This window comes from Podarcis gaigeae (assembly GCF_964106915.1).
Source record: "Podarcis gaigeae genome assembly, chromosome: 16".
Lineage (NCBI taxonomy): Eukaryota > Metazoa > Chordata > Lepidosauria > Squamata > Lacertidae > Podarcis > Podarcis gaigeae.
In genome coordinates this window covers 34,357,214-34,379,499 of record NC_139693.1, presented here as the reverse complement: position 1 = coordinate 34,379,499, position 22,286 = coordinate 34,357,214, and the positions used below count along the sequence as shown (strand labels likewise).

The 22,286-nt window shown below is 46.2% G+C and overlaps 1 pseudogene across 1 annotated transcript; it reads right to left on the bottom strand.

The window, feature by feature from the left end:
• Positions 1–20,669: 20,669 nt before the first annotated feature.
• LOC310834467 (large ribosomal subunit protein eL13 pseudogene) lies at positions 20,670–21,403 on the bottom strand (annotated as a pseudogene). The gene has a single exon. The product of its transcript is annotated as a large ribosomal subunit protein eL13 pseudogene (transcript).
• Between the last annotated feature and the right edge of the window lie 883 nt (positions 21,404–22,286).

Sequence of the window (22,286 nt, the reverse complement as noted above, 5' to 3'; positions counted from 1 at the left end):
CCTTCATGGACATATTCCTTCATGGCCGGGGGCCAGTTGCCAGTGAATGAGGAAGGGGGCACAGGCAAAAACTGAGTTTGATTGTTACCTTTGTGCAGCAGGCTGTGCAGGAGTCCAATGTTTCTACACTCCTGAGCACATCTCCCCAGGCAGGAAAGCAAAAGGCAATGTGACTGTTAAGTTGTGGGTGAACATATCAGACGACACAGCGATTCTTCAAACAGCTCTTGTTTATTCACAGGCCCAGAACAGAACTGAACTGAAGGGTTCAGCCAGCCTGCTTATATAGAGCTCCACTACAAGGCAACAGTAACCACTTTCTGTAACTATCCAATCACTGAACGTCACTTTCAATTCCTTATTTGCATATGTGGACCTGAGTGAAAACCATCTACTGTATCCCCCTGCTGGCCCAGGGTGAGAACTTCAGTACATAACAGTCACAGTACAATCCAGCCAATAAAAATACAGAGTGGAAAGAAACAGAGTAGGGTGTGGCCTGGGGGGGAGGGACTCTTGGGGGACAGAGAATGAGGTCCCGAGGGTGACAATTGACATGAAATCTTTCACCTAACCCTGCTTCTTAAAACACATTTTTCTCATAAGTTTCATTACGCTGGGAAAATATCTCTGTGCCACAGAAAATGTCAGTGATCTTCCTCAGCAAACCACCAAATCTAGTCAATATTCATAACATGAATTCAATTTCATTGAAGAAACTGTTATTGTTGGTACTCCTTTTCTTCGAAGAAGAAAAAAAGAAAAACCCAGAACAATGTGTTTGCTTAAAGGTCAGCAAGGAATAAAGAGAAGACTGAGAGTATATTAATAAAAATAATAATTGCTTTTCAGGCCTAAGAGGTGCTCTCTTCCTTGCTATGTCTTCTATACTTCCCCTCCCCCTCCCCTGGTGAAGTTATGAGCCTCTAAAATCTCTAGGAATGAAAAGCAATATTTTTAATAATGATCGCCTGGTTCAATTATTATTCTTTTATGAGTTTCTGTTGTGACAAAAAAAAATATTCAACCCCCACACTTGTGAAGCATTTATCTAATGTAATCTTGGCTCCAATGTCTCTATGCATAAACCATTTTTCCTGGCATGTGCATAGGTCCTTTATGTGTCTACTCAGATGTAGGTCAGTTGAGCTCACTTTGGGCTCACCAATAAAAAGTTCTTTTTAAAAATGTAGCAAAACAATAATGAAATAAAATTATATATACCTTTTTACATGCATTTGAGGGGTTGGAGATTTGCATGGCAAAATTAAGAGAAGTGTAAATCCCAAAGAATGCTCAAATTTCAGTTCACATCTTGTTTTGGGGAGTACAAATTAGGTAGGTGTGCATTAAAATGTGAGCCAAACAAATTTCTCCTTAATTAATTACCTTAATGAATTTCATCCTTAATTAACAACTTTCATACCAACATCTCCATGTTTGAGACAATCGTTGCATTGCAAGCAGAATGTGAAATGAGGGAGTCCAAGCAACGTTCCCACTTTCCTCTGCCAAGGACTGCAGATTTTCAAAACGTCTCCCAGCCACTGAGAAAGGAAATGTTTCTTTTCTCTGTCACCTGTCATCATATCAGCAATCAGGAGATAACCAGTAAGTTATTGACCCTCAACCCTTTTGAAAACAAGGATCTATTGAAGCAGTTCCCATGGAAGCTGGGAACCAACCCTTCTGAAATATACTCGGAGTCCTGCAGTGATTTTATGCTTTTTATTGCAGCTTGTAAAACAGTGATTGAACCCCCTCCCCAAACCTCAGGCTTTTATATACATTATGTATACAATGAGTACCATCTGATTGGCTGATTCTGCTTCCCTCCTGGGGCCTGATAGGTCTTCTCCTGCAAGCCAATCAGTTGTTGCATTCTACGATAAAAGGTAAAGGGACCCCTGACCATTAGGTCCAGTCGTGGCCGATTCTGGGTTTGCGGCGCTCATCTCACTTTATTGGCCGAGGGAGCCGATGTACAGCTTCTGGGTCACGTGGCCAGCATGACTAAGCTGCTTCTGGCAAACCAGAGCAGCGCACGGAAACGGTGTTTACCTTCCCGTCGAAGCGGTACCTATTTATCTACTTGTACTTTGATGTGCTTTTGAACTGCTAGGTTGGCAGGAGCTGGGACCAAACAATGGGAGTTCACTCCGTCGCGGGGATTCGAACCGCCGACCTTCTGATCGGCAAGTCCTAGGCTCTGTGGTTTAACCCACAGCGCCACCGCATCCCTTGCATTCTACGATCCTACCTGCCTATTGTTCTAGGATCCAAGCTTAGTACATAACATCTCCCCTGCGTTCTCTACTTCTATTACTAATGCGGTTTCACTTTTCAACTAAATTCCCATTCCCAAGTAGGGTTTTGTTTTCCCTCTAGCCTTGTATGAATTATTTGTAATTAATTACAATGAAAGCCTTACGCTTTACAGGTCCATTTGCCCCTTTAATTAGCAGGAAAGTGGCTTTTGTCAGACCCCAGTACTCCATATGCAAGCAGGATTCTTATCAAAGAGGGGGCCAGGCGCCCTCAATATTCTGTGGCGGGTCCCAGTGGGCCTTTCCACAGCTGTGGCAATATTGGGAGATGCTGTGCAGGGACCAGTGCAGCCTAGCAGAAAGCTGCACTAGCCTGTGTGGCATCACAAGAAGCACGTGATGTTATGTCACATGTGCATGCCGGGCCCCTTCAATCTTGGAGCAACCCAGCACCTGTGTATCAGAGTATGTTAGGCATTTCCACCTACAAAGTGTCTGTGCTAAAAGGGACCAAAGATATAAAATTAATATATCTTCACCCAGCAAAGTAGATCAACACATCCAAGTCACTTCTCAATGTTGCTGTTGTTCAGTCATTTAGTCGTGTCCGACTCTTCGTGACCCCCTGGATCAGAGCATGCCAATCACTTCTGTCTTCCACTGCCTCCCACAGTTTGGTCAAACTCATGTTTGTGGCTTCGAGAACACTGCCCAACCATCTCGTCCTCTGTTGTCCCCTTCTCCTTGTGCCCTCCATCTTTCCCAACATCAGGGTCTTTTCCAAGGAGTCTTCTCTTCTCATGAGGTGGCCAAAGTATTGGAGCCTCAGCTTCAGGATCTGTCCTTCCAGTGAGCACTCAGGGCTGATTTCCTTCAGAATGGATAGGTTTTTTCCAGAGAGTCTTTTTCTCGAAGTAGCTTCACACAAATTGGGAAGCAGATGCATAAATTGGATGCAGATGTGCATTTGAAGTTCCTCTTTGGAGGACCATCTTAAGAACCTTCCAGCAAACCAAATGGGTAAAATCACAGCTAAAGAAATGTTTGCCCATTTTCTGCATTCTTTTTGCTAAGTGGTCCTGAGGTTACCTTTGAGGCCAGACTAACTCATATGCCTGGAAATATGGCACTCTGGTTGGTGGTGAGGCAGCAAGACCTTTCTACTCACCTTCATGTGTGCTCTGGTAGGAGGAGTAGACTAGACAGCAGTGCCTCCATTGCCTGCAAGCAGGTGTTTGAATTGCCCTAGCAGCTGCAGTTTTAGCTGGTGGGAGTTGGAGCCCAACAACTTCTGGAGCATCAGAAGACATGGCCTAAATGCTTCTTTCTTTTCTTGCTTGGATCAAAAATAACATTGCCAGTTAAGTATTTGAAAGGAAGATTTTGGTGATGAGGATTTAATGCTCATCTCTGTGATGGCATGACAAATGCTCCTAAGTGTCAGCATGATCTTCTGATAAATTGGTCCAGAAGTCAAAACATCTATTTCTCTACAGCTTGAATAAAATTGCAGTATGTTTCTCTATCCTTTTCTCCTGTCTGCGGCTCTGAGGTTTTGCTGTTGGGATGCCCAGATAACATCTTAACATCATTACCATCATCCCTGGAGTCACCTGAGCTTCAATTAAGGCTTCTGGTAAACCTTTCTATAAAGAGGTGCTTCCCTTGCACAGACCCACAGCCTGGATGTAAGTGGAAATGACACCTCTTTTGTTGTGGACACAAGCTTTGCAGAGCATACACTGCTTTCAGGAAGGAATCCAATAGATGTGGTCAATCTAGCTGCAGGCTTAGTACTGAGTACCTGGTGTGCTTCTTGACTGAAGCCTGCAGTCATTAGAAATGAAGGTTTAATCGATAACTTGCATCCTCATTAGGTAGGTCTTGGGAGATTTCTGTTTCCAATAAAAAGGTTTATTATTATGGCTTGGTGAGGGTTCTATTTCATATATTTTAGAAAAGTAAACACAACCTGAGGGAGGGGGGTGTAGCTCAGTGGTAGAACACAGGTTTTGCATGTAAAAGGATCCATGTTCGTTTCCTCCTTCTCTCCTGGAAGATGACCTGCATAGACCTACAGGTAGCTTTCCCAGCTAACTCCAGTTGAAGACTCTGAGCACAGGACCAGGCTATGAAACACAGTGGCCTAAATGGCATTGAGATGTTGGTAGGGGCGAAAGAAGGGTCAGAAAGGCCAACCTCAGTTGCTCATTTAGGAGGGAAAGGCTAGGAAGGAATGCTGGAAGGACCAGTAAAGTCTTGGGGCACAACAAAAGAACAACTTGTGCATTTAATGCATTTTCAGAAATTTTACTTTAACCTTCTCAACTCTCTGTGACAGCCACTAGTGAAACTGCAGCTCAGATTTCCCTCTCTGCTGGAGCAACTATGGAGCTGTCCAACAGTAGAAAGAGTAGGTTTCAGAGAAAGGGTGCTTAGACAGTAGGGGGGCTGCCCAAGGAGCTGAGCAGAACATGTTGTACTATCAACCACAAGGCAATGAGCGGGTGCTTTCTTTTCATAGCTAGCCTGGGTGTCACACACTTTTACAGAGCCCCAGTTTGACGTTGATCCAAGGTATAACCTGATTCATTGCTGGTCTTAAATAGGGTTCAGAAACAGATGGTTTTCCTGCCACCAGCCATGCCATGAGTCTCCTGGTCTGGGATTCAGCTTAGATTTATCATTTTTCTGCATCTGAGGTTCTAAGTGTATGTGTAACCAGTGGTGTAGTGTGGGGGGTGCAGGGGGGGCCGGCCGCACCGGGCGCAACATCTGGGGGGGGGCTCGCTCGCACTCGCAGTTCTCTGCCCCCTGCTAAAATCCACGGGTTAGGGGGCGCAAATTACTTGCCTTGCCCCAGGTGCTGACAACCCACGCTACGCCACTGTGTGTAACGAGGGAGAGAGGGAGAGTTGAAGGGTTTTGCATTAAACTGAGCAGGATTTAACCCCACCCAGAACAGGCACATCCAGCAAATGCAGGATTTAACCCTGTCTTTCCACCCATCAACTGACATTTTGAGTGATGAACAGCTGATGAACAGATAGGTGTGGCTTGGAGAATATGGCATCACCAGCCACTGGGGCCCCTGGTGGACCATGAATTTCTCCCCCGTCCCTAATTCTGACCCTTCCAAAATACAAAGGGTCATCGGTGCTGAAACTCTCCCTTCTGTCTGAATTTCAAGTGGATTAGGGCATAAGTCCCTCTAGCCCAGCCCTTTGCTGACAGTGAGGGAGAAAATCATAGGCTGTCTTAAATCTTCTTTGCTGAAAACTTCTAGGTAATCAATAACATTATGAGAATACTGAAAATGGCATATGAGGCCAGTGCCTTGACAAATTAAATTACCTTTTCTTAATTTTATGATCTTTACAGGGGAGAAACAAGATAAACTGTGGCTCCATGAAGCCTTAAAAAAAAAAAAAAAGATTTACCACAGTCACATCAAAATAAATTAAATTATAAAGATTTGTAGCATAAAAGGCAAATGCAAAAGAGATGGAGCCAGAGGTAGGAGTGTAGTTTTCCTCACTTTAATTAAGAAATGGTCTTTTGTGTCTCTGAAATACCAGGGAAATTCAGGTCACTGTTAACTCCTAAGGAATTTAAAGCCCTGGAGAATTGGCTAATACACAAATCCTACAGATTCGAATAAGTGGTGTTTTCTAAGGCTGTGCACAGGATTCAGATGAATTCTGAACAGAACTGAGCAGATTTGGGAGGGATCCAGGCTTTGCCTGAGTCAGGTGGAGACAGCCCTGAGTTTGGTTGGGCTGCCCAGAGCAATCCAAGCTTGTCGAGGGAGGAGTGTTGGGTAAGAAGGCAGCCCCAAGATGCTTCCCTACGCAGGAAACAGACCCTAGCAGAGCTGAATACTCCACTCACCAGCTGATGAATGGAGGATTCAGTCCAGTGTAGACTGCATGGTGCTGCTTCGCAAGTGCCTTCCCTGCTTGTGAAACAGCACCCCCCCCCCCAGTTTTGAATACTCCTTGTAGGGCTGCAGTTGGGGGAAGGAGTGAAGGAGACACCTCCTTCCTCCTTTTGACCACATATTTAATTAGGATTTCAAAAATCCTAATTAAACACTAGCCCTCACCTGGATTCAGATTGCCCTATGTTGCAGGCAGTGGGGGAAACCCAGCCAGATGGGTGGGGTATAAATAGAAGAAGAAGAAGAAGAGTTTGGATTTGATATCCCATTTTATCACTACCCTAAGGAGACTCAAAGTGGCTAACAATCTCCTTTCCCTTCCTCCCCCACAACAAACACTCTGTGAGGTGAGTGGGGCTGAGAGACTTCAGAGAAGTGTGACCAGCCCAAGGTCACCCAGCAGCTGCATGTGGAGGAGCGGAGATGCAAACCCGGTTCACCAGATTACGAGACTACCGCTCTTAACCACTACACCACAATAAAAAATTATTTGTTTGTTTGTTTATTATTATTATTATTATTATTATTATTATTATTATTATTATTATCTTCCATATCTGCAGCTAATCCAAATGGCCACCTCAGAGAGACCAGTGGGATAGCAAGGACCCCTTCATCAGCCTGGCTGGACCAGTTGGCACTGGGCTTCTGCCCACTCAGAACTATATCCCTTGGTAGCCTTTCTACCAGACTGCAGCAGAAGGTGCAGTGAGATAATCTGGTTCCTTACCTATGTCTGGTTGATAACAGGTAACATTTTCAGAACTGGTTCCCCAGGGTCCATTATACTGGTTGATACACAAGCGGAAAGTTTTGCTACCTGCAGTTGCTCCCCCCCACTCTTCCCTTTCCATAAAGGTAAAGGGACCCCTGACAGTTAAGGCCAATCGCGAACAACTCTGGGGTTGTGGCACTTATCTCGCTTTACAGGCCGAGGGAGCCGGCGTTTGTCCGCTCCACAGACAGTTTTTCCGGGTCATGCGGCCAGCATGACTAAGCCGCTTCTGGTGCAATGGAACACTGACACCAGAACAATGCATGGAAACACTGTTTACCTTCCCGCCGGAGTGGTACCTATTAAACTACTTACACTTTTGGTGTGCTTTCGAACTGCTAGGTTGGCAGGAGCGGGGACAGAGCAACAGGAGCTCACCCCGTCGCAGGGATTCAAACTGCCGACCTTTTGATCGGCAAGCCCTAGGCTCTGTGGTTTAGACCACAGCGCCACCCATGTCCCTTTCCCTCTCCATACCCTTTCCTTATTGAAGTTTGCCTCTTAAATTGCAAGCCTGAGGGCAGGGACTTTGCCATTAAAAAAAAAAATCCTTGCCCAGTGTCCAGTATGTGCAACAGTGATAGTGATAATGACAGATGACTGCAGGACAACATAACATTGTAAAACCATGAGTGGTGGTGGGAAAGGGTGCATGAGAACATGTGCCCAATATTCCACAATGCAAAGAGGATTGTCTTCTGAATGAGCGTATCAAGCAGTTGCTCCCTTACCTTTCTCGCCCTGAGCTGGCCACAGTGATCCATGCAACAGTCACCTCCAAGCTTGATTATTGTAACTTGCTGTACACAAGGCTGCCCTTGAAGATGACCCAGAAACTCCAGCGGGTGCAGAATGCCTTACAAGTCCTTGCCATGGGATCACATTCATCCAGTGCTTTACCAACTGCACTGACTCCCGGTAGAATACAGGGTCAGGTTTAAGGTGCTGGTTTTGACCTTTAAAGCCCTATGTGGCCTATGGGACCACCTCTCCTGGTATGCCCTGCAGAGGACCTTAAGGTCCACAAATGACAACATTTTGGAGGTCCCAAGTCGCAAGGTGGTTAGATTGGTCACAACTAGGGCCAGGGCCTTTTCAGTACTGGCCCAGACTTGGTGGAACGCTCTGTCACAAGAGACTAGGGCCCTGCGGGATTTGACATCTTTCCGCAGGGCCTGCAAGACAGAGCTGTTCCGCCTGGCCTTTGGTTTGGACTCATTCTGACCCTTATGTTTCTCTCCCCTTATGGTTTTGATCTATGGGCTACTACTAAAATGAGGCTGCATATTAAATTCTATTTTTAACCTGTATTTTAAATTGCCCCCCCATTTTATTGTAATTTTACTGGTGTTAGCCACCCTGAGCCCGGCTCTGGCCGGGGAGGGCGGGGTATAAATAAAAATTTATTATTTATTTTTATTATAGAAATGATTTGTACTTGTTTAGCGGAGAAAGCTGAGAGGCCTGAGGAGCTCAGTTCAGTGTCAGAGCCAGCCCTACACAGGGTGTAGCTGAGTGGGCATGGGTGGGTGGGTGGGGGGTGAGGCATATTCTGTGAACGTTTTCCCATGACACATTCTTTTCGGCCTGCCATTTTCCTGGCGGAACCCTTGATATTTTCAGATGTTCATGTGAATTTGAATTACATTCTTGCAGCACTGCGGATTAACAGCAAGGCAACAAAAGTGGATTTTGCAAGCCCTTGTTGTTGCTAAGAGATTTCTACCTGGAAGGATAAACACTCAGGTCTGCAAAGCAATGGCCCGAGGACCTCGCTGCTCTGGCTAGATTTAGACATGTTCCTAATGAACAACTGCTTTGTGTCTGGCTGGCTTATACTGATCCATATGTTTGGATGTATTGTTGTTTATTCATAAAATCTAGTCCAACCCCTTGCAATGCAGGAATCACAGCTAAGCAATCCCTGACAGCTGACCATCCAACCTCTGCTTGAGCCTACCTTCCAAGGTAGTCCATTGTTGAACACCTTCTACCCTCAGAAAGTTCTTCCCAATGTTTATTGTATTCTCAATACAGGGGGCTGGACCAGATGGCCCTATGATTCAATGTCAGTTGATCGGTTTCCCTCTCATCTCCCTCCCTCCTTCCTTTTTCTTTGCTAACTTGTTGGTAGTTGTGATAGGGAGGTCTTGTGGACCACATCCGTCTCGTGGGCAGGAGGTTCTCCGATCCTGTCCAGGGAGTTTTTCCATTTTCCCTCCCAGTCATAAGTTCAACCAATTATCAAATATCATCCTACTTAACATTTTATAGTGCTTTCAAGCGTTCAGAGCACTTCATATGTGCAATTGAGTTGTAATTAGATACTCCATTTCATTTGATTTCTGGTCTATGGAAACCTTGCCTGTATTCATTCATAAATGCCTTCCATCTGACTGCAGCATTGAGACACACAAGAACTTCAGATTAGCCTTGGTGGATCAGGCCAAAGGCCCATCTAGTCCAGCATCTTTTCCTCTCAAAGTGGCCAACCAGTTGCCTATGGAAAGTCCACAAGCAGAACTCTCAACTTTCAGACCTTCCAAGTATCCCTATTTTCCAGGGACAGACCTGGATTTACAGAAGCCACCCAATGGTTCTGATTTGATCCTGGAATGTTCCACTTTTCCCTATTTCCATCGGAGAAATGTTGGTAGAGCTATCTGACCCCTGAGCCATCTGAAAGCAGCCTTGCATTGGAAATATTTTAATGTATTATTATTATTATTATTATTATTATTAGACTTTTATTGATAAATACAATACTCACAAATGCAAAATGAAACACAAAACGAACTTATTATACATACATACATACACACACACACACACACACACACACACACACACAGTGGTACCTTGGGTTAAGAACTTAATTCGTTCTGGAGGTCCGTTCTTAACCTGAAACTGTTCTTAACCTGAAGCATCACTTTAGCTAATGGAGCCTCATGCTGCCGCTGCACCGCCGGAGCACGATTTCTGTTCTCATCCTGAAGCAAAGTTCTTAACCCGAGGTAATATTTCTGGGTTAGCGGAGTCTGTAACCTGAAGCGTCTGTAACCCGAGGTACCACTGTATTATTTTTTTTCTTTCTGTTTCTTTTTCAGCTGCCACACCAGTAATTTCCCTGGCTTGTTGGCAAACTCAAACGCCCTTTGTTTCATCCACTTTATGTTATTTTCTATCTCATAGTTTAATATTGATGAAATCTGCATTTGCAATATTTTGAGTTTTTGTTTTGCAATTTCATTCTTTGAGTCTTTTGCTAATTTTTTTTTTCCATTTAGGGTCCCCTGAGCCATCTGAAACCAGCCTTGTATTGGAAATATTTTTAAATGTTTAATGTTTTATTATGTTTTTATATAGGTTGGAAGCAACCCAGATGTGCTGGTCCCGGGGGGAAGGTTACTGTTACCATAGTCAAAGTTCAGTCCTGAGTCACTAGCCTGGAATTAGTCCACAAGGTGCGAGGCGAGGTCCGAAGCAGGGAGTCGGGCGGGGACAGGAACACTCGAAGATCAGAAGCAGGAAGCCGGGCAAGGAACAGGACTGGATGCTGGCCGAAACAGCTCTTCAATGACGACGTTGCTCCCGCAACCTGGGACCGGGCTGACTGACATTTATCTTCTCTGAGGCCAGGGGCGGTCCCGGCCCCCAGGAGACCCGCCTCCCCTGGCCTTAAGGTGAGCACTCCTCCTGGGAGAAACCAGCTCCCTTCGCCTCTCTGCCCTAAGCCTCTGCAGATCAGGAGAGGCTGAAGGGTTACTGGGCCCAGGAGGAGACTCACCTGCAGGCACTGAGTCCTCAACCACCTCTGGGGCCAGAATGGATTCACCTGGTGCCTGCTCCTGAGGATCCGGCACAGGTGCAGGCTCCTCAGAATCAAGGCCCTGCCCCAGTTCAGCCGGCCCTGGAGGCGGGGACTCCTGTGCAGGCTGGGATTCCTCCGGTTCAGCCTCTGAATCGGATTCCCAGGCCATCACACCAGAGTGGCTGGGGCAACCCAGTTACATGGGTGGGGTATAAATAAAAACATTGCTATTATTAATATTATTATGGAAGAGGACGTCTATATTTTCACTGGAGAAATGTTGGAGGGTACTTGTGCTTCCCAGCAAGTGGCATACAGAGGCATACTGCCTCTGACATTGGAGAGGATAATTGTGATTCAACTGAGATTTGTGCAAAAGCACAGCCAGTGATGGGTTTGGTCTGGGTAAAAGAGGTGTAGCTGGGCAGAGTGTGAGGCCTTGGTGAGTCCCAAGGGCCAGCTGGAGAGGTCTGGAGGGCTACACGGGGGTCTGGGTCTGAGTTTCCTGATCCCTGCTTTAAGCCACCTAGTAAGTTCATATCAGAGGTGAGTTTTGAACCAATAACTTTCTGGTGAGAAGCTTAATAGCTTAGCAACTCTGGTGTACCAACGCTACTGAGAACTATTCACACTTACACACATTTTAACAGCCGTATGCAGGAGCACCTGCACATTTCATTTAAATGTTTTCATTTTCATGCAGTCCCCCCTTCCCGCTGATCATTTCCTGAAGGCTTAGCTTGACTGTTTTAATTGAAAGAGAAAAGAGCAGCTGCTTATTTGGTCCAAATTATTTATGACGAGAGTGATCAAAAAATGTGGCCCACAAGTAATTTGGTACCATTGTGGCCCTTTGATGGTTTTTTTGTTTGTTGGTTCACAGCAGCTGTTCTTCAACTACAATCCAGGGATCACTCACCTAAGGCATTTTTAATGTAGTCCTAGAGACCAATATATGAGTAAGGGGGGGGGGAGGTTCCTCTGTGATTTTTGCTACATGCAGAAAAGCTAGGCTGCTTTTCAGTTTATAAGCACTGCTCACCTCACCTACTTTTTGAACCCGTAGCATCCCAACAGTTCTGTATGGTGTGATTTTTATGAACAACCTTTCCCTCTGAAGAATGGGGAATACACTCCCAGGGTCATGTCAACCTGGGTAGCTCAGCTGGTTAGAGCGTGGTCCTGGTGACATCAAGGTTGCAGGTTCGATCCCTGTATGAGACAGCTGCATATTCCTGCATTGCAGGGAGCTGGACCAGATGATCCTCAGTGTAACCTTCCAACTCTACAATTCTATGATTTTATGACAATCCTAGGGCAAGCCAGAATTCCAGAGCAAAGAGCAATGGATTTCAGAGGGCAGACTAGGAGGCAAAAACAATCAAAAAAACAGCCCAAGCCATGGCCTAATGTGGTCACTGCATTTACTTTAGGGCAGAAATGTGGAACTTCTTTCAGCCCAAGAGGTGTGTTCACTTCTGGACAGCTTTCCAGGGGCCACATGCCAGTGATGGGTGGGACCAGAGGCAAATGTGGGGAGAGCAATGGAGGTAAATTCCATATATGCAAAGAAGGCTTGTTTCTCCACACAAACTCACATACTCCTCTCTATCCTCAAAACAGGCAAGTGAGAGATACGATCAGAGTTCAAGGACACATTCCAGCCAATGACACATTTCCTGGACTAGGGCTACAGTAAATGTGTACGCATGTGTATATATATGCCTGTAATGGTTCTAGGGGTTGCTCGTGTGTAAATCGGTGCCACACCTGGCTGGGTTGCCTGAGTGAACCCTTTCTGTCCGGACAGCCACTCGCCCGTGGCTGTCTCAATCGCTGGCAGAATCCGTCAGTGGGCGTTTCTTGAACTTCTTCCAGCAAAGAAGCTCTTTGATGCCTAGTCTCCGCCTACTCTCCCTGCGCGGAAGCCTTCTGCACAGGGAGGGTGTGGGCAGTGGAGGACCCGTGCTCTCCCCGCTGGTCCCCGGCGAGGAGTCATGGAGCCACCTCGCCGATTCCCCCATCTGTCCCCCTTCTCCACAGGTGCCACGCTGATTTCCTTCCCCAGAAGATGGGCTGCTTCTCTCCCTCCCGGGACACTCTCCGGAATCCCTCTGGAGCCCTCCCTCTCCCTCTGGCTCCGATGGCAGTTCCCTGACAATGCCAAAGGCCAAATTAGAAAAGTGAGCAATAAACTTTTACTTTACTACTTTACTGCTTACATCTTGCATTTCATGGGGTTGGACCTGCTGACCCTTGGGGTCCCTTCCAACTCTATAATTCTGTGATTCTGTGAATATATTCCTTCCATCTGTTTTCCCAGCCTCTGTCAAAATGTCCAGACAATCTGTTCAGCACCACAGATGGTCAGTGCCATGTGTTTTCCTGATCTGGTGTCATTCCTGCACTGGGAAGTACTGAGTGGAAGGAGAATTAAGACTGGACACATTCAACTATTTTCCTATTGTTTTGCTGATGGTGTGTGTGTGTGTGTGAGAGAGAGAGAGAGAGAGAGAGAGAGAGAGAGAGAGAGAGGCTGTCATATTGTCTCTCTTCTGTGTGTTTTTGAAGAACTGGGTCAGGTACAAAGCCCCGTTTAGCTACTGAAGCAGCCCTTTTACAGTGGTGCTTTAAAACCAACTCTAGGACTTTGCTGTTTTAGTGTGGTTCGAAATAAACCTCATGTTCACACTTTGTTTAATGTGGTTGTATGCTGAGCAGCAAACTGTTTTAATCTGCGTCTGCTAGAAGGCAAGTTTTATGCTGCTATTTTTATTGCTTTGCCTTATATTGATGTATTTTTAATATCGCATGACGTGTGCGCTTCTGCTTTGTAAGACACATAGAGAATTTCATTTGCAGGCAGCTGTATGAATTGAAACGACAGTCACAGGTAGGTTAGCCAGACACATTATCGCTAACCTACCTCACAGGGCTGCTGTGAGGATGCAAAGGGGAGTGCCACATCTTCTGCCCTAAACTGCTTAGAAGATTTGGAGAAAGGATTGGATATAATGATAATAATAATCATATTAATAATTACAATTATAATTCTCATGAGATTTGTACTACAGACTGCTCTAGTGAGCTATTCCCAGGCCCCTCTGTAGGGTTCCATGCCTTTTCATCCAAAGAGATCTCTCCAAGGATCAAGTCAGACAGGATCCTGACACTGTCCCCTGACATACTAGCTCTCTATGAGCAAGGAATATGCTGGAGTATTCACTCATGCAGTCTTTACCTACTGTCTGAAAGTGTATTCACTCATGCAGTCTTTACCTACTGTCTTAGGAGAGCTGTGGAAAGTGATTTTCTGAGCAGGACAATCCACTCTCCCTTGGGTATTTTAATGTCATTTGCAATCAGGGTGGCACTGAGTAGAAAAAAAGCGGAACGTTCTTCATCTTGCAATCAAGGCTGACCTTGCCTATGAATCAGGCCACTTTGGGAAGCTGAATCAAGATGGGCTCGCCATTTTCCTGCCTCGAAATTCCATCTCAGCAAGAGATTTATAGGGCAAGCCTACCTATGTCTACTCCAAAAAATGCCATACTAAGTTCATTGAGACTTGCTCCCAGGTAAGTGCATATACGAGTGCATTCTCTTTTGGTTTAAAACAAGACAAAACCCCACCACTGTCTATATAGTGGAGGGTCAGTATATTTTGATCTCCAAGTACAAAAATGAGAAAAGTCAACATATGCTTGAAGAAAAGCCCCTCCCCCTCCACTCATCTCTCTCAGGATGCCCTTTTAAGGCAGAAATAAACTAACTTACATTCTCTAACTCATCTTGAGCAGAAATCAATGGGCTGGTTTCAGCAGTAATTTCTCAGCATGCTCTGAGGATTGGAGAGGGAGAAAGAAGACAACAGTGCACAGAGCTAATTCTTCTGTATTATACTGAGCCTTCAGTTTCTGAAGACAATTTCTACCCTGTGTAGACAAACAACTCATAATGTGGCTAAACTGTTCTTGGGCTGTTCCACATCAGGCAGCTGGGAGTCAGGGTATAATACTTGGTAGAATGTGTTTCTTTCTTCTTTCTTTCTTTCTTTCTTTCTTTCTTTCTTTCTTTCTCTCTCTCTCTCTCTCTCTCTCTCTCTCTCTCTCTCTCTCTCTCTCTCCACACACACACACAAAATTTTCTACTGGTCTGGATGGTTGCCATATTTTGAAGAGCCAAAAAGAGGACGCTATGACGACTCTCATTCATTTTCAATACCCCTACTATATGTAGGCTGTAGGGACATGGGTGGCACTGTGGTCTAAACCACAGAGCCTAGGGCTTGCCAATCAGAAGGTTGGTGGTTCAAATCCCCGTGACGGGGTGAGCTCCCGTTGTTCGGTCCCAGCCCACCTAGCCGTTCAAAAGCATGTCAAAGTGCAAGTAGAGAAATAGGTACTGCTCCGGTGGGAAGGTAAACAGTGTTTCCATGCACTGCTCTGGTTTGCCAGAAGCGACAGTCATGCTGGCCACATGACCCCGAAGCTGTCTGTGGACAAATGCTGGCTCCCTCAGCCTATAGAGTGAGATGAGTGCCGCAACCCCAGAGTCATCTGCAACTGGACCTAACGGTCAGGGGTACCTTTACCGTTATATGTAGGCTATAAAAGCTGTGGTATATTGCTGAGGGGGACAGGAGAAGAGAAGAGGAAAGCAAGTCTTCAAACACCAGTTACCTATGTCTATGTCTCATCCAGAAAGTATAGCCACATACATTTTGGCAAATTTAAAAATACGCACCCAGGCAGACATTTCACCTCTGAAAAAGAGGATGTGTCCGAGGAAAAGAGAGCACACGGCAACCCTAGTTGGATATGTCAATTTCGGTTTTTCATTTTTCCAGGCTTAAAGTCAGTTTTTCGCATTTACACACCAGTTTGCAATTTTATGAAAACCTCATGAAAATTCATCAGAATTTTTATGTGATTCCTATTTTCTTGTCAGTGGATGGTGCCTTTTTGTCTACATAAACATCCACCCCCAAGGTTTGTTATGCAAGATAAATGTAAGCACAATATTCCCATCCTTTTCTTTTATTTTCCTTAAAGTTCTGGCCAGATAGAGTTCTATCTAAACTGTGCAGCTCACAAACTCCCTTTCGTAATGCATTGTTGGGTTCTAATATAGGTTGCCTTTTACTCTCCTGGTTAGCTTTTGTGCCACTATCTTCTGTTGCCCAGACCTTTGAACTTTCTCTTCCAGCATTCAAGAACAGCAAGCCAGCACATGCCAGCATTCATGCACAGAATTCATTTCGAGGGAGATATCAGCAAGCACTGCAAGGAGTGACACAAAGCACAGTTCCCACTGACATCTCAATTGATAGCATCAGCCTGCTGCATGCAACTTTTAAACTCCCAGCGGCTATGCCAAGGTGACTTCAGAATTGCTTCCTGATCGGAATATATTTTTCTGGGCTGGAGAATCCCAGGATAGAAAAGGAGCAGGGTTGCGACCCAAAAAAAAGAGTCAAAGAGCACAAAAAGAATGAAGAGCTATTCATCTTTCCTCTGCAGGGACCTTCTTTTCCCTGAGGACCAAGCTGGCTCAGTTTCTGGATTTCCTCTTTGTGATCACACCCTTGACAAAGGGATGGGGGAACCAGCCTAGTTGACACTGAAGTGCTGTATTACACATGGAATATTATGCAGTGGTAAAAAGGAACTCAGGTACTGACAGGCATCAATCTACAGTTTGACTTGGGAACCTTGGAATCTGAAGACTGGAACTAACTGGATGAGCTACCCAGAACTTTGTAGGCTTGGCTCTCGCAGCCCTCCTAAGGCACGCAAGGAAATTGCAGTGTGAAATGTTGATCCACAATTGGCAAGCCCAAGTGGCAGTATCAATATTGGGAGCCAGTCTTTCAATCCTTGTCTAGTCAGCGGAGCAGAGCTCCCAGTTCAAGGATGAGAGAGCACACACTCTAGAGATTTCTCATAACTGCCTACAGCCCAGACCAGAGATAGCAAGCCCATGAAAGTTGAATCCACTATGTCCGTATACAAACTACATGACTAAACTCTGGTCTCTCCCAGATCCGAGTACTCTAACACTACAACATCATAGGCTTTTCTGTACACACATGTTCAGCCCACATTTTCAGCTGCGCCAGCATGGGCTGGGCGACGGGAGCACCTTCACCGACCTTCCAATCACAGGAACGCAGGAACAGCAACACAGCATTCCCAGGGAATAAGTCCTTGTGCTGTGGACTCACATTTGCTCCTGTGAGCACCCAAATGCAGCAGAGTAAATGGAAGCAAAGCTGTGGAGGCTTTGTAGCATACCTAATTTATTTATTCTAATTAAACAAATAAAAGAACATAACAAACATGTACAAGAGAAGCAGCTCTCATACAGCCATCCTGTCTCTAGACAGATCAAAAGAAAAGTCCTGGGATACTAGAGACAAAAGTCTTGAAGAGTAGCTTCCACCCCCTCCTTTTTCACAGACAGAAAGTAAAACAACATGATCAGGTGATCCTTGCAATGGGAGGGATGAAAATACTGACAAGGCTCAGGGTTCAAGGACACATTCCAGTCAGGCAAAAACACCCAAGGGGTGGGTGAAGCAGGGCCAGCTGGCTGGGGAATTAGTGTGGCCTTGGGAGAGTCTCCAGAGCCAGGCAGAGAGGCTGGAGGGCCAAATTTGGCTCCTGTGTATGAGGTTCCCCATTCCTGACCTAGTGACTGTACCCTGAGCTGGTCAAGGCAGATAGTCTCCACAGGTCTCCAGGTTCCACAAAATCTTTCTGTCAATACAGAACGTTTGTGATTCTGGGTTCTGGTCCATGACATTGGATTTCCTGAGTGGCAGCCATTTTGCAGGATGCACCTCCCATGTTGTGATACTGGGCTGCAATAAAGTCAGCACACTAAATCGCCTCTCCCATGCTGCTGTGCCGTAAGAGTTTAATAACATCCTAACATTATAGCTTCAAGTTGGAGAGTTATGCACATGGATCTTACAGACTGTGCATAATTATGATTTCATTATCTGTGAACACAGTGGATTTGTCACCTGTCTTTACTTTTTACAGGCCTGGAAAGACTAATGGTGGCAATAAATACAGCCACCTCATGTCTAAATGGCAGATAATTATCTTCGCTGGGAAGATATACTGATGGAGTGAATGAGGTGTAATTCCCTCCCCCCTCCCCAAAAGTGACAAAACAGTGAAGAGTCTGGCTTTTAAAAATATGAACATTTAGGATATAAACCTGCAAATTACATCCTCAAAAACTATCCCAAGATTTTGACAGATGATACTCACTTGAACAAACTAACTGGCTGGTGAAAACTGATGCACTTCTGCATAGATGTAGGCCAGGATTGGGGGCCCTTTTTCAGACTGAGGGCTACATTCCCTTCCGGAGATGCATTCCCAGGGACTGCTTGCCAGTGGTAAGAAGAGCCAGAGGTAAAAGTGTGTGGAGCAATGAATGCAAACTTTACCTTTGTACAGTAGGGTAATTCCTACATCCACTCGCACAGCTTTCTTCATGCTCCAGCTGGACAAGTAAGAGTCATGATCAGAGTCCCAGGACACATTCCACTGAGGCAAAAATAGTCAAGGAAGGCGTGGAGCAAGTCCAGTGAGGGGTGTGGCTTGGGGAGAGTCCTAATAACTGTATAGAAAGACCTTGTAGCTCCCTGGGCCTGTGGCACCCCTAATGTGGCATCTTTTATTGGTCTTATGGGTCCCCGCACAAATGGGAAGCCACTGCAGAAAAGGCCCGTTCTCGTATTGCCACCCTCTGGAGGAGGCACTCAAAGATGATCTCAGGGTCCGGGTATGTTCATACGGAAAGAGGTGGTCCTTGAGGTTGGTTGGATTCAAAGTGTTTATAAACTGCTTTATTTTTCTTTGGGGAAAAACTCTTAAGTGGTAATTAAGGAGACTTAATACTGGAATATAGGTACTCTTAAGTCACCTTCCATTGCCTTTGGCTTGGCAGGCTCTGTGCTGGTGCTATTTTGGCCTGGCCTGGCCACCTTGAAGAGTGCTAGACAGAGGGACCAGGGTGTGCATGTTAAGTGCACATGTCCAAGGCTCCCTTAGAACCAGTGATGGCTGGTGCCCCACAAGACTGATTGGGTGGAATGCAGGGAGGCCAACAGTAGGTGGAGCTCCAGCGAATGACAGGAGAGCCAACCAATTCCAGTTTTGTTCCCACATCCTGCTCCCTGCTGGGTTACACAAGGGCAAAACTGAGATGGAGGAGGAGCAAGCTGAAGGCCACCGCTCTCTGCACTGGTTGTACGTAAGAATCCCTGTGGAGAGCAGAGCAAGCTGATTGGGAGCCTAGGGCAGCGTGTGTCCAGGGGCGGGCCAGCCACCCATGGGGTAGTGCCATATGGGGCAGGACGCTCTGTGGGGCCTCTGAGGAGTCTGCCTGCCTCCTCCCACTTAGCTGCCCAACAGCTGAGGGGGAGGTGGTGGGCAGACCATTTGGGGCAGCACTGAGCCTGTGGACGCCCAAGCCACCATGTCACTCCCAGGAGAGACGTGTGGCTCAGGCGCACTGCAGCCCCGTGGTGAGTGCTGCCCGGTGACACCTCAGTGGTAACACCTGGAGCAGCCTGCCCCTACCGCACCTCCCTTCCTCCACCCCTGAGACAGGTCCCTCCTGTCCCTCTTGTCAGTAAGGAGCCTCCTCCTGGGGAGGAACCTGAGATTAAGTCAGATATTGAGCTGGCAACTCCACCAACAAGGACACAGAGAGGCCAGCACAAACAAACTTCACAGACGTCATGTAGCTTGTCTTATCTGGTTGATGATCTCCAGCGGGCTAGGGACAAAGTAGAGAGCTGTTTCCTAGCTCTGCTGGATCTCTCAGTGAAGGGCTGGAGCTGGGGGCACTGTTATACAGTGGTTCCGCTCCTTTCTCCTGGGCTGTGTCCAGAAAGTGGGGGGGGGATGAGTGTTCACACCCCTGGGCTCTCACTTGTGGGGTGCCTCAGGGTTCTGTCCTCTCCCCCATGCTTTTCAACATTTACATGCAGCCGCTGGGAGAGATCATCAGGGGGTTTGGGCTGGGTGTTCATCAGTATGCAGATGACACCCAGCTCTACCTCTCTTTTAAATCAGAACCAGTGAAGGCACTGAAGGTCCTGTGTGAGTGCCTGGAGGCGGTTGGAGGATGGATAACGGACTGAGGTTGAATCCTGACAAGACAGAAGTACTGTTTTGGGGGGACAGGGGGCGGATGGGTGAGGGGGAATCCCTGGTCCTGAATGGGGTAACTGTGCCCCTGAAGGACCAGGTGCGCAGCCTGGGAGTCAATTTGGACTCACAGCTGTCCATGGAGGCGCAGGTCAATTCTGTATCCAGGGCAGCTGTTTACCAGCTCCATCTGGTACGCAGGCTGAGACCCTACCTGCCCGCAGACTGTCATGCCAGAGTAGTGCATGCTCTAGTTATCTCCCACTTAGACTACTGCAATGCGCTCTATGTGGGGCTACCTTTGAAGGTGATTCGGAAACTGCAATTAATCCAGAATGCGGCAGCTAGACTGGTGACTGGGAGTGGCCGCCAAGACCATATAACACCTGTCCTGAAAGAACTTCATTGGCTCCCAGTACATTTCTGAGCACAATTCAAAGTGTTGGTGCTGACCTTTAAAGCCCTAAACGGCCTTGGTCCTGTATACCTGAAGGAGCGTCTCCACTCGCATCATCCAGCCCGGACACTGAGGTCCAGCACTGAGGGTCTTCTGGCGGTTCCCTCATTGCGAGAAATGAGGCTACAGGGAACCAGGCAGAGGGCCTTCTCAGTAGTGGTGCCTGCCCTGTGGAATGCCCTCCCAGCAGATGTCAAGGCAATAAACAACTATTTTAATTTTAAAAGACAACTGTTTAGGGACTTTTTTTTTTTTAGTTCCAAATCTATCCTTTATTGAGGTGCTCAGAACAAAAAGTTTATTTCTTCTTTTCCACATCCTGCTCTGCTGCTTCCTTGGCTCGCTTAGCCCGGATGCCAAAGAGCCGAGCATTTGCCCGGGTCATGCGCAGGACGGCAAAAGCCTTGAAATTCTTCTCTTCCTCCGATATAACCCGGGCTTTCTCTTTTTTGTAGACATTTTTGATGGGCATAACTGGTCCAGAGAGCTGTGTGGCCATCTTGTGCTCTTCAGCTGCATTGTCGCCCTTCATAGGGGCAGAAGGTTTCCGGGGAAAGAGAAAGATCTTAGATCAGCTGCTGCACATTTGCCTGCAGGCCTTCAGCTGCTGCACATTTGTCTGCAGGGCTTCTGTTGACCTGTTCCGGCGCCTGGGGTCCACTGAGATACCAATTGTCTGGGCAAACTTCTTGTTGATGCCAGCCATTCTCAGCTCCTCCCAGCTGAATCCTCTACCAGCTTGGACTTTTGTGTGGTATTGTACAGTGGGGCACCTCACAATTGGCCTGATTGGTCCAGATACCAAACGTGGAGCAATACGACGGGCTTTCGCCTGATGGGTCTTCCTCCTGTGGATCTTCCTAGCAGGCTGATTAAACCATGTGGCCACTTGTCTTTGCCAGTCTTTGTGAAAATGGGGATTCAATATCATGCCATTCCGGCTGGGCGCCATGGCTCCTTATGTCCCTCCCAGGAGAGCGTTTAGGGACATTTTTAATGTCTGGTGCTGTATTGTTTTCAATATTCAGTTGGATGCCACCCAGAGTGGCTGGGGAAACCCAGCTAGATGGGCGGGGTATAAATAAATTATTATTATTATTATTATTATTATTATTATTATTATTAACGTTTAGTCATGCTATTCACTTGCTGTGCCTCACAAAGTTCATTCAAAATGCAGCCCTTTTGGAGTTTTCATATTCATCCCCAAGACTCTCCCACTATAGGCATCACATTTAAGAACCTCGGGGACTTGAAATGGATCTTATTGGTGCTGTGTGCACTTGGCACAGCTTCAGACATGCTGGCTGAAATTCTCTTGAGGTTTCCTAGGATGATTAGATGAGAGCAGCGAGGTTCCTTTTCTCCAATCAAGCATTTTGCAAAGCTATTTTGCAAATCTAATGTCTTTCCATTGTTTAGAATGTTGGATCTTTTTTTCCTTCTCGGACAATCAAAATTACATTTACAAATTACCCTCACAGAAAATCAAGACTTCTGCAAAATCCTGTGTATAAAGTTTGCATGTTCACATCGCAATCAATGGTCCTGCATATTAATCTCCCTAGGACATTGATAATTTATACATAATTACCCAATGTGTGCTTTTCATAAAATATAATTTAGGTACATAGACAAAAAGAAAAAGGGGGGCAATATGGATCGGGAGATCAGCCCCTCCCACATGGTTGCTGGTGAAGGGGGTCAGAGTCACTTTCATGAATATAAAAGCAGTGGGTAATCTAGTAAAACTGAGGGCCTGTAAAGTGGGGCAAAAAATCTGGGCTGTGTGTGTTTTTATGTGGGGTTTTTATACCTATGTTTTTTAAAAATAATAAAAAATAGTTACAAATCGGGTCC